The sequence below is a fragment of the Palaemon carinicauda genome, chromosome 43 (assembly GCF_036898095.1).
Source record: "Palaemon carinicauda isolate YSFRI2023 chromosome 43, ASM3689809v2, whole genome shotgun sequence".
NCBI lineage: Eukaryota > Metazoa > Arthropoda > Malacostraca > Decapoda > Palaemonidae > Palaemon > Palaemon carinicauda.
Window position 1 is genome coordinate 58324530 of NC_090767.1, and position 9893 is coordinate 58334422.

Below are 9893 nucleotides of genomic sequence, written 5' to 3' on the forward strand. Positions count from 1 at the left end.
TTCTTCATTATGATCAGAGATGAACGTAAACAAAACATTGGTTGCCATTTTTTATCGTGCTTTTTAGGTGTTTAGGAAACACATGATATAAAATCGCCTTTAATATTTGTGCCTGTTTTAGTTTAGGGTGCTGTAGTACATGCATTAAGTGTTCTGTACATTAAAGGGTGGTTTGTTAACAGTACTACGTATAAGGGAAGGTTTTAAAAGTCCGAATATACATGTTAAATAAATAGGTAAATATGCTGTCACTACTTCGCGGATTTTCACCTATCGCGCCCGCGTCTGGAACCTATCTACCGCAATAAACGAGGGTTCACTGTATTACAAGACGTTTACGGATGCATACGACTTTTATTTCCCTACACCAGGACCAGTCGTGGATAGCTTATAAGGTAGGATTCATTAGAATGAGGAAATATTAATATCCCTCATGGAGTGTATGTACTTGGTTGCGATAGACAAACTTCATTACTTGTCAAATTGATTTAATTTATTGAGAAAATGCTGCAGGTGTATGTATGGTAGTGGCCTGTATGTTTGATTACAGCTAACCCGTTAAGTAAGTATATAAGGACATGGCTTGTAAGTTAGGTTAAGGCGTAAAGTTTAGGTTAGTTGATGTCCATTTTTAATCCACGCGGGAGGAGCTGGCCACTGATACACAAAGGCTCCAGATGCTGTTTATCTTAATCTAAAATACAACAATATGGAGCTAGTTTTAAACCCTTTTACCCCAAGGCTATTTGTAACTTTCCAACCCTTAACCCCCAAGGGGTTATTTTTTTTCAAGCACATTTTGCAGTATATATTTTTTAAATTGCTCTAACAGCCTTAATTTTCATCATAGAGAGGTCAGGTTGGTCTCATTCTCTTGGAAAATGCCTGAAGTTTCTCAAAAAATTATAAAAAATATGCAAAAAAATTGAAAATAAGCATTTTTTTGCAAGGACGTACCGGTACGTCCATGGGGGTAAAGGGATGTGTTTTGTGAAACGTACCACTACGTCCTTTAGGGATAAAAGGGTTAAGTCTTACGAAATATAACGATTTAGTGTTACCGAGCAGGAGTGAAGGCAGTTGGGAAGTAAACGCACGGTTGATACTTAGTCTTAGGGTAAATGAGGATACGGAGTTCTATGGGGTATGTCGCAGTCCCTCGATAGGTAACTAGGTAGGGACATGTCTCCTAGATTCGGTTATCTGGTGTTCTTATGTTTGTTTCTCTTTTAAAATGTGGTTTGAGGTGTATAAAGGACAGCGGCCACCTGTACGTATTATTACGGCCAACTCAGAATACAGCAGTGTAAGGGGGTCATTATCCCCCGATAGATAAGTAGGTAAGGAAACGGCTTGTAGGTTAGGTTAGGGGGGGAAAGCATAAGAAAAGGCTTGTTTTACAATTATATATTGTTTCCCCAGTATGTTTTCCCCATCCAAAACCCTGAGTTCCCACTGGGGGTGTGACGGTCTGAACGATCCCCCGCTCTCAGAATTCTCCTCGACATTGTATAATGGTTCTTTTCCGCCATTAGCTCGCTTCGCTCGCATGAAAATAAAACATCAAGCCCGTATGTACTGGCAAGCGGTAATGTTGAGCTGCGCACGCTAACGTTTACAGGAAAATAAAACATCAACCTCGTACGCACTGGCAAACGGTAATGTTCGCACATGCGCAGATTATCAAGGAGATTTGTGAGACCGGGGGATCGTTCAGACCGTCACAGGGGTCCCCCATTATTGAGGATATAGATATATATATATATATATATAAATATTTCTAAAACTATTCATTTGCGACGGGAACGAGCGTCATTTTCGAAGAGCGTAATTTTTTCTATAAGAAAAAGTATTTTTTTTCCCTAGGTTACATTGCCCTGTAATAGACTACAATAATACCCAAGTTAGTCGATCATCATTTTTAATCAATGCGTGAGGAACTGGCCGTTGATGTAGATAGGCGCCTGTGGTTTTTCAATCATAACTTAGAATAAAATAGGTTCCCCACCTAATTATTTGTACCAGAATAATTCAAAGTAACTATAAATACACCAGATATAATTATATTCATCATTAGCAGTATTTGGCTATAGTATATATTTACCCACTTTCTAATTATAGCCTAGGTTAAAACCAACCAATTATAAAGGCTATAAGATGAAATAGCTTGGGGTTTTGTGTCAGGAAAACGTTATTTAACCGTGTAAAAACAAGAGTGTTCAATTTATATTTTAAAAACCAGTATAAATTTAAATTTACATTTAAAAAACCTGTAGAAAACTGGTGAAAACTTACGTAAAAAAACTGTAGAGTCGAGATCAAATTCCTTCATTTCTTGCCATTTTCCGAGTAAAAAACCAGTTTTTCTTGATATTTATTTCACAAAATACTAATTTAAAGTATTATAAATGCAATTATTAACTTAAATTTCGTATTTTTGGCGAATTAAGGCGAAAAATAACCGTATTCTGTTAAATAAGGGAACTTTTACTCTAAAAGGTAAACAAACGGATTCTTAATCAGTGGATGTTGACTTTCTGTTTACATCAAGGGGCGTTTGATGTCAACTTTTAGTAATGTTTCATATTTCTGCACCTTTATTTAGCTATATTATTAGTTATTTTATATATATTTATCATATATAAGCTTAATTATCTATATAGAATACTCTAAATATATATATTATTAAAGATTTTTAATTCCTTATATGTAAACAAAACTAGAAATTCTTACTTTTCCAAAACACAATACAAGAAATTTCTGTTTCATTAAGGGTCGTCTAAGGTATATTTTTAGTAATGTTTTATGTTTCTGTATCTTTATTTAGATATATTAATAGTTAAATTATATATATTTATCATATATAAGCTTAATTAACTATATAAAATAATCAAAATATATATAATATTAAAGAATTTTTATTCTTTATATGCACACAACACTAGAAATTCTTACTTTCCCAAAACACAATACTAGAAATTTCTGTTTCATTAAGGGTCGTCAAAGGTAAAATTTAGTAATGTTTTATGTTTCAATTTCTGTTTCATCAAGGGTCGTCTAAGGTAAATTTTTGTAATGTTTTATGTTTCTATATCTTTATTTAAATATATTAATAGTTAATTTATATATAATCATCATATATAAGATTAATTAATTATATAAAATAGTCTAAATATATATAATATTAAAGATTTTCAATTCCTTATATGCACACAACACTAGAAATTCTTACTTTCCCAAAACACAATACTAGAAATTTCTGTTTCATCAAGGGTCGTCTAAGGTAAATTTTTGTAATGTTTTATGTTTCTATATCTTTATTTAGATATATTATTGGTTAATTTATATATATTTATCATATATAAGATTAATTAATTATATAAAAGTCTAAATATACATAATATTAAAGATTTTCGATTCTTTATATGCACACAATACTAGAAATTGCTACCATAGAAATTAAGTTAGATCAAATTATTATAATAAATTATTATTATTATTATTATTATTGTTATTATTATTATCTTAGCTACAACCCTAGTTGGAAAAGCAGGAAGCTATAAGCCTAAAGCCTCCAACAGGGAAAAATAGCCCCCTGAGGAAAGGAAACAAGGAAATAAATAAACTACAAGAGAAGTAATAAAGAAAATGAAATATTTCAAGAACAAAAACAACATTAAATTATATCTTTCATATATAAAATATAAAAATTTCAAAAAAAGGAAGAGAAATAAGATAGAAAAGGGTGTCTGTGTGTACCCTCAAGCAAGAGAACTCTAATCCAAGATTTTAGAAGGCCATATGGTACAAAAATAAAAATATAATAAACATTAATTTGTTAAATAAATTAAGATAAAATAGTTTTAGTATTGGTCAATTTGACTGACAAACTTTTTTTTTTATCAATTAATTTCTATCACATTTTAGGACAACAATGAGTTTATAAAACACAATTGTTTAAATTTTCTAACAATATTTTTATGTATCGAATAAAAAATTAAATTTTAATAATTTTAATGGGTCACGATTTCTTTAGTACTCCATGTATAATTTCTTGTAAATCGACAAAAGATTATATATAAGTTATGGAGTTGACTATGTGCATTGGAAAATGGATAAGAGTAACTAAAAAATAGCTAATTCAAATAGTTATACATTCGTCATTAAAAGACTCGATGCTACACGGTATTCTAGAAGTTTTATTCCAGCTGTGACCAGGTTGTGGAATGATCTTCCTAACAAGGTAGTTGAATCGGTGGAACTTCTATTTTAACGTTGATACTGTTTTTGAAATATTTTATTTATATTTTTCATTACTTCTCTTGTACTGTAGTTTATTTCCATATTTCCTTTTCTTTCGAGCTATTTATCGCTATTGGGGCTTATAGCATCCGGCTTTTCCAACTAGGGTTGTAGCTTATCAATTTATGATAACGGATGAATGTACAAACAAAACTGTCATGCTAGAGAGATAATTAAAGTACAAGATGTGAAATTATTGCCGGATAAACCGTAAATGTGAGACAAATTTTCGTGCAAACCTGCTTTTCATATCCTCGTTCCCGTTGCGCGGCCACCCTGTTCACCATCATCTTGCTGTGTGTGTCTCCCTACGACATGAACTTAAGGCCCTGTCCACACTACCGGGCAGTCCCCGACGGGCAAACAGTGATACCAGGCCACAATAGTTAGTGAAAATGAGGGTTGATGACGTCAGAAGCAAGAAAACTAAAGGCAGGGATCTGGCAACACTTATGATGCCAGATCCCTGTCTGTGGTTTTCCCGCTTCTGACATCATTAACCCTCAATCTTACTAACTATTGTGGTCTGGTATCACTGTTTGCCCGTCGGGGACTGCCCGGTAGTGTGGACAGGGCCTAAGCCTGTTGCCTAGTACAGTGGTAACCGTTCGCCTAGATTTCGCATGACAGCAGACTGATCCCGGCCCGGGACCATCAGATAAAGCTGTTTAATTGGGAGGATACTACTGTGGTTAGGATTATCCGGCCGACATTCTGGTGAGCGTCTCTTCGGATGATACTGGAACTGAAACCAGATGCGTTTACCTTTAAGGCAGATGGTCTTTCCTAGGCATCACTGGTGCTACATTAGCGGATAGTTTTGCTGCCGCAGGGTTTTCTAAGGCCGTCCCTGCAGGATCTTCAAGATTCCTGTTTCACTCGTAGGGGCGTTGAAGGACGTAGCATTTGCTAGTGTTGTATCTGCTGGTTTAAAGTCACCTGTGGCCTCTTTCCTCATTGAAACATCATCATTGGTTTCCACGACTCTCGAAGAAGGCGAGAACAAGAGGTGTATACATTCTTCATGTTCTAGTTCTTCCTCCTCGACTTCGTTCCATTCTTCAGACGCCGTTACCTCTAAGAAGGTGGTATCATGGAAAAAGTCCAGAACACCAGCTGTGTCCAGAAGAACACCAACTGATTGAGTGTGTGTGCAGGACAGAGAACACATCCAGCCCAGGGAGGTGTCTTGGTAAGGGATACGAGTGCTCCCTCTTTCTCATACCAAACAGTACATGCACAGTCAGTTGGAATGAAGGCTGCAGTCTTTCTCACCTCTTCTTAAACGATCAACAGATCTCTCTCTCAAGTTGCCTCAGGTGTGTGTTCCCAGAATGGTTGGAAATGGGAGCAATATTCCTAGTACTACAAACTGTCCAGTAGTGTTCGATAAGGCTCTTGGTAAGGTTACACTGTCTCACACAACCATTGCGGATTGGCAAGGCAGATAGACGTCTGATTAGTGATAAATGCTGTTGAGTTGCAGGCTTAATTCCAGGAAGAGGTGTCCTAGCGGATATATTCATTCTCCAGTCAGGTTTTGTGTTCAAAATGGTTCCTACACGAGTAGGCGAAGGTCTGCTGGGTCTCTAGGGATCACCAGCAATTGAGCAGTCTACCCTTTGCACTCGCTTCTCCATCAGCCACACCTTTTTAGGTATCTCCAATTTATCAAGTAGTTTGCAAGTCACGGTTGGCACTTAACTGCATCGCCTCGAAGCGAAGGGCTTCTCTGGAGGCCTTTGATGAACCTCTGAAGCGGATCTAGGAAATGGACCTATTTTGTGATTGGTAATGTAGAAGGGTACCTTTCTCATCATACTCTACCTCATGCGGATCGTGGACATCCTTGTCTCTGTGACAGCGGGTTAAGGCTACTGCTCGACTTCGACCCGTCCTCCGACCTCTGCTCCTTGTGGGAATTGTCTATGACCATGATGAGTTTCAAGGAGCCATATCCACTCTAGAACCTCAGGGTCCAGATGGGACCAGAGTCAGACAAGACATTCTTTCTTCGATGTCCTTTGGCTAACCTTGTCTTTGGAGAAAGTAAGTCAGTAAAATTTTGGGGTCATGCATGCCACTAGTTCTCACAATGGATTGAACTGATCTTTGCTTGCTCCCAAATTCACAGCAAATACATAGCTTACCACGAAAGGGATTTTGACGAAGGAAAAATCTATTTCTGGGCGAGGAACCTGTGTCGCCAGTGAAATGCTCCTTAAGGCACCATTTCAAAGGTATAAATACTGCTAAATATACCAGAGAAAAAAGTTGCATGGAATGCTAGGAATATATCCAGCTCGCTCACCCCTAAAGGGTGTCAGATTTAAAACTGGGGCGAGTGATACCACTACCAGAGATCCCTTTCCAATTAGACTTCTCCCTCCTCAAAATCCCGTTACTACAGCTACTGCCCCCCCCCCCACCACTACCTATCCCTCTCCCATTATTCTTTGTTAGCACCCGTGAACGTTCGGACGTGTTTTTCGTAGCTGAGCCCTTTTCCACCTCTTCCCAGGAGGCATCCAAAACACTTCAAAATGAGACTCTTCCTACGAGGGCTCCAGGGTTGGTATCTTAATGAAGACTCATTGCTTTAGGACCAAGTGCCTGAACACTTTTTTATGGCACCTGCAAGACAAAAAGGATATGCAAGCTTTTTTTCTAATTTTGCAAGACCACTATTTGCTCCAACCCAACCATAGACCACGGGTGGTCACTGGGACTTACTCGCGGTCACGTTAGCACAAGGGAACTTCCTGGCAGGAAAGAACAGTGGATCTCGTTCATACAGACACGAGCGTGTTGGAACATCACAAGCCGGCCTGAGGGGTCACCAGGACATCATTGCGCAGAGACCCATTACAGAGGAGACCGATGATAGAATTCCAATTCAACCTCTCATAAACGAGTGCCTCCTAATGTTTATAAAAGATAGTTTCTGCGAGCCCACCAAAAACCAATTTCTCTTTCAGAACCGACGTATCCTTAGAGAGATCTATCGATCGTCCAAGATAAGTCTTAGAAGAGTAGTGTTTTTCCAGAGTAAAAGCACACACACTAGAGTTGCTATACAAGACCAAGCACCGACTGAAGGAATTCTAATTCCTATAGCGTGAAACGACAAAATTCCCCAGCATGAGTTAGGTTCTCTTGCTTGATGGTACAATCAGCCACACTTCTATCTTATTTCTCTTTTTGTTCTCCAAATTTTTTATAGGAAAGATCTATATCGTTATTAACCGTTCTTAAAATGTCTAAAAAGTTTCATTACTCATCTTGTAGTTTACATATTTATTTCCTTGTTTCCTTCCCTCACTGGGCTACTTTTTTCCTGTTGAAGCCCTTGAGCTTATAGCATATTGCCTTTTACTAGGGTTGTAGCTTAGCAAGTAATAACAATAATGCCTTTAATTAGTTACCAGAGCACAATGAATAACAGTAATCCTCGCTGCAGAGTTCAAGTTTGTATTTTGGACAAGTAGCAGACAAGATTCCACGAGAGTTTTTACTGTATGAAATCAGGCTTTTTGGTCTTGTCCCACAAAACATTTGTATGGTCATAGTTATCCAAGATGGCGTCGCTTATGACGTCATCCGAGTACCAATAACAGCAACAGAGGAGGAGAACTTTGTAAAGGCTCTTCCCATATCTTGCCACCAACTTCCCCCTCGAAGCGTAAACGCTATGTGGGGGTGCAGATAGCTATGTGGCGTGTCAAGAATACGTCCCCCTGTTATTACTGTATACGATATCCTAAAGGGAAACCGTAAGGGTACTCGCGCCATTAGTTAGAATTCTGTGAAACCTTTACTTTAATTCTCTGGGAATATCCACTGTAGTCATATATACCCTAAGAAAGCTACTAAAGGAACCTTCCATCAGGACGACATGGCTACCTCGCCCAAAAATAGTTATACCATCTCTTTCTAATTGTAAAAAGGATCATAGTCCATATTCTTTTCATTTCTAAAGTCGGATTTATATAAATTTTTGCAGTTCATGTAAACTCTTAAAGAGATCCATTTGTAGTGTTTTAGCATAGCAATTAAAATGTCCAAGGACTTTATAATTTTAATATTACTGCATTGCATTATTTTCAGACTGCCCTAGACTCTAACAGAGTTCAGTACTCACGCAGGAATTGGTTTTCAACTTTGCCCGGTGAACGAGTCGAGAATATATGGCTGAGCTAAATCTGGAAATATTGGTATTAGATCCATGTTTTTTCTTTTACATTTCTGGGGTCACTGTCACTCGTTCCAGCCACTCATGACTTCAGATTCACGTTGTCCGACAACAACAGCTGTGGACAACTGCAAAATATATTGTTCCGCGTTACAGAAATACATATTAAAGGTATGTTTGCACGTGAACCTGTCGCGCATTCACGTTTATCTGGAAATTAATAATATCCTTATATTCAAGTGTCCCTTGTACAAGTCTTGGAACATTTATCAACTGCATCTATGAAGAAAATGCATAACAAAAACAGCCAGTGAAAAGCAAGTTTGTTCCTCAAACTGCTCCGAGGCCACACCACTACTAAAGGACAATGGTTCGCATTCTTGCGGTAACAAAATTCCAAGTTTTACTCTTCTCGGTTCTAATAGTCTCTTACACCTTCCTCATCTTCTGCCTTATCAATCTACACTTGGTAAACGAACTCATCCAAATGTAGTGTAGTCTCCACAGATTCTTCGTAATATATTTTTCCAAGAAAAAGGAGACGTCCCCTTTTCCGTTTCATTTGTTTGATGTCGGCTACCCCCTAAAATTGGGGGAAGTGCCTTGGTATATGTATGTTTACAGACTGATATAGTTTTTAGTTATAAGACCAGGAAGGCTGCTCTGGCTAACTAAATAAAACATGCGAGGGGAGCAACAGCGTCGAAACATGACGCCTCCGGTCGGGGCACAGCTCAGCCATAAAACACAAGATTTACATATATATATATATTATATATATACCAAGGCACTTCCCCCAATTTTGGGGGGTAGCCGACATCAACAAATGAAACAAAACAAAAAAGGGGACCTCTACTCTACGTTCCTCCCAGCCTAAAAAGAGACTCAACAGAGTTCAGCTGGTACTGCTAGGGTGCCACAGCCCACCCTCCCACATTATCCACCACAGATGAAGCTTCATAATGCTGAATCCCCTACTGCTGCTACCTCCGCGGTCATCTAAAGCATCAGAGGAAGCAGCAGGGCCTACCGGAACTGCGTCACAATCGCTCGCCATTCGTTCCTATTTCTAGCACGCTCTCTTGCCTCTCACATCTATCCTCCTATCACCCAGAGCTTTCTTCACACCATCCATCCACCCAAACCTTGGCCTTCCTCTTATACTTCTCCCATCAACTCTTGCATTCATCACCTTCTTTAGCAGACAGCTAAAGATTTAAGGGTGAAAAATCGTTACTTTACGGTTACAGCTTATTTATATAATACAAGAATACAAAATCCGTTATTTAGAACATGCAAGATCGTTCATCGACCTTACGTCACTGTGGAGGACCCAGAAGTTTAAGTGCTATAGAAGACAAACGAATCTTGTGTAGCATAGAAGATTGCTCAAGACCTG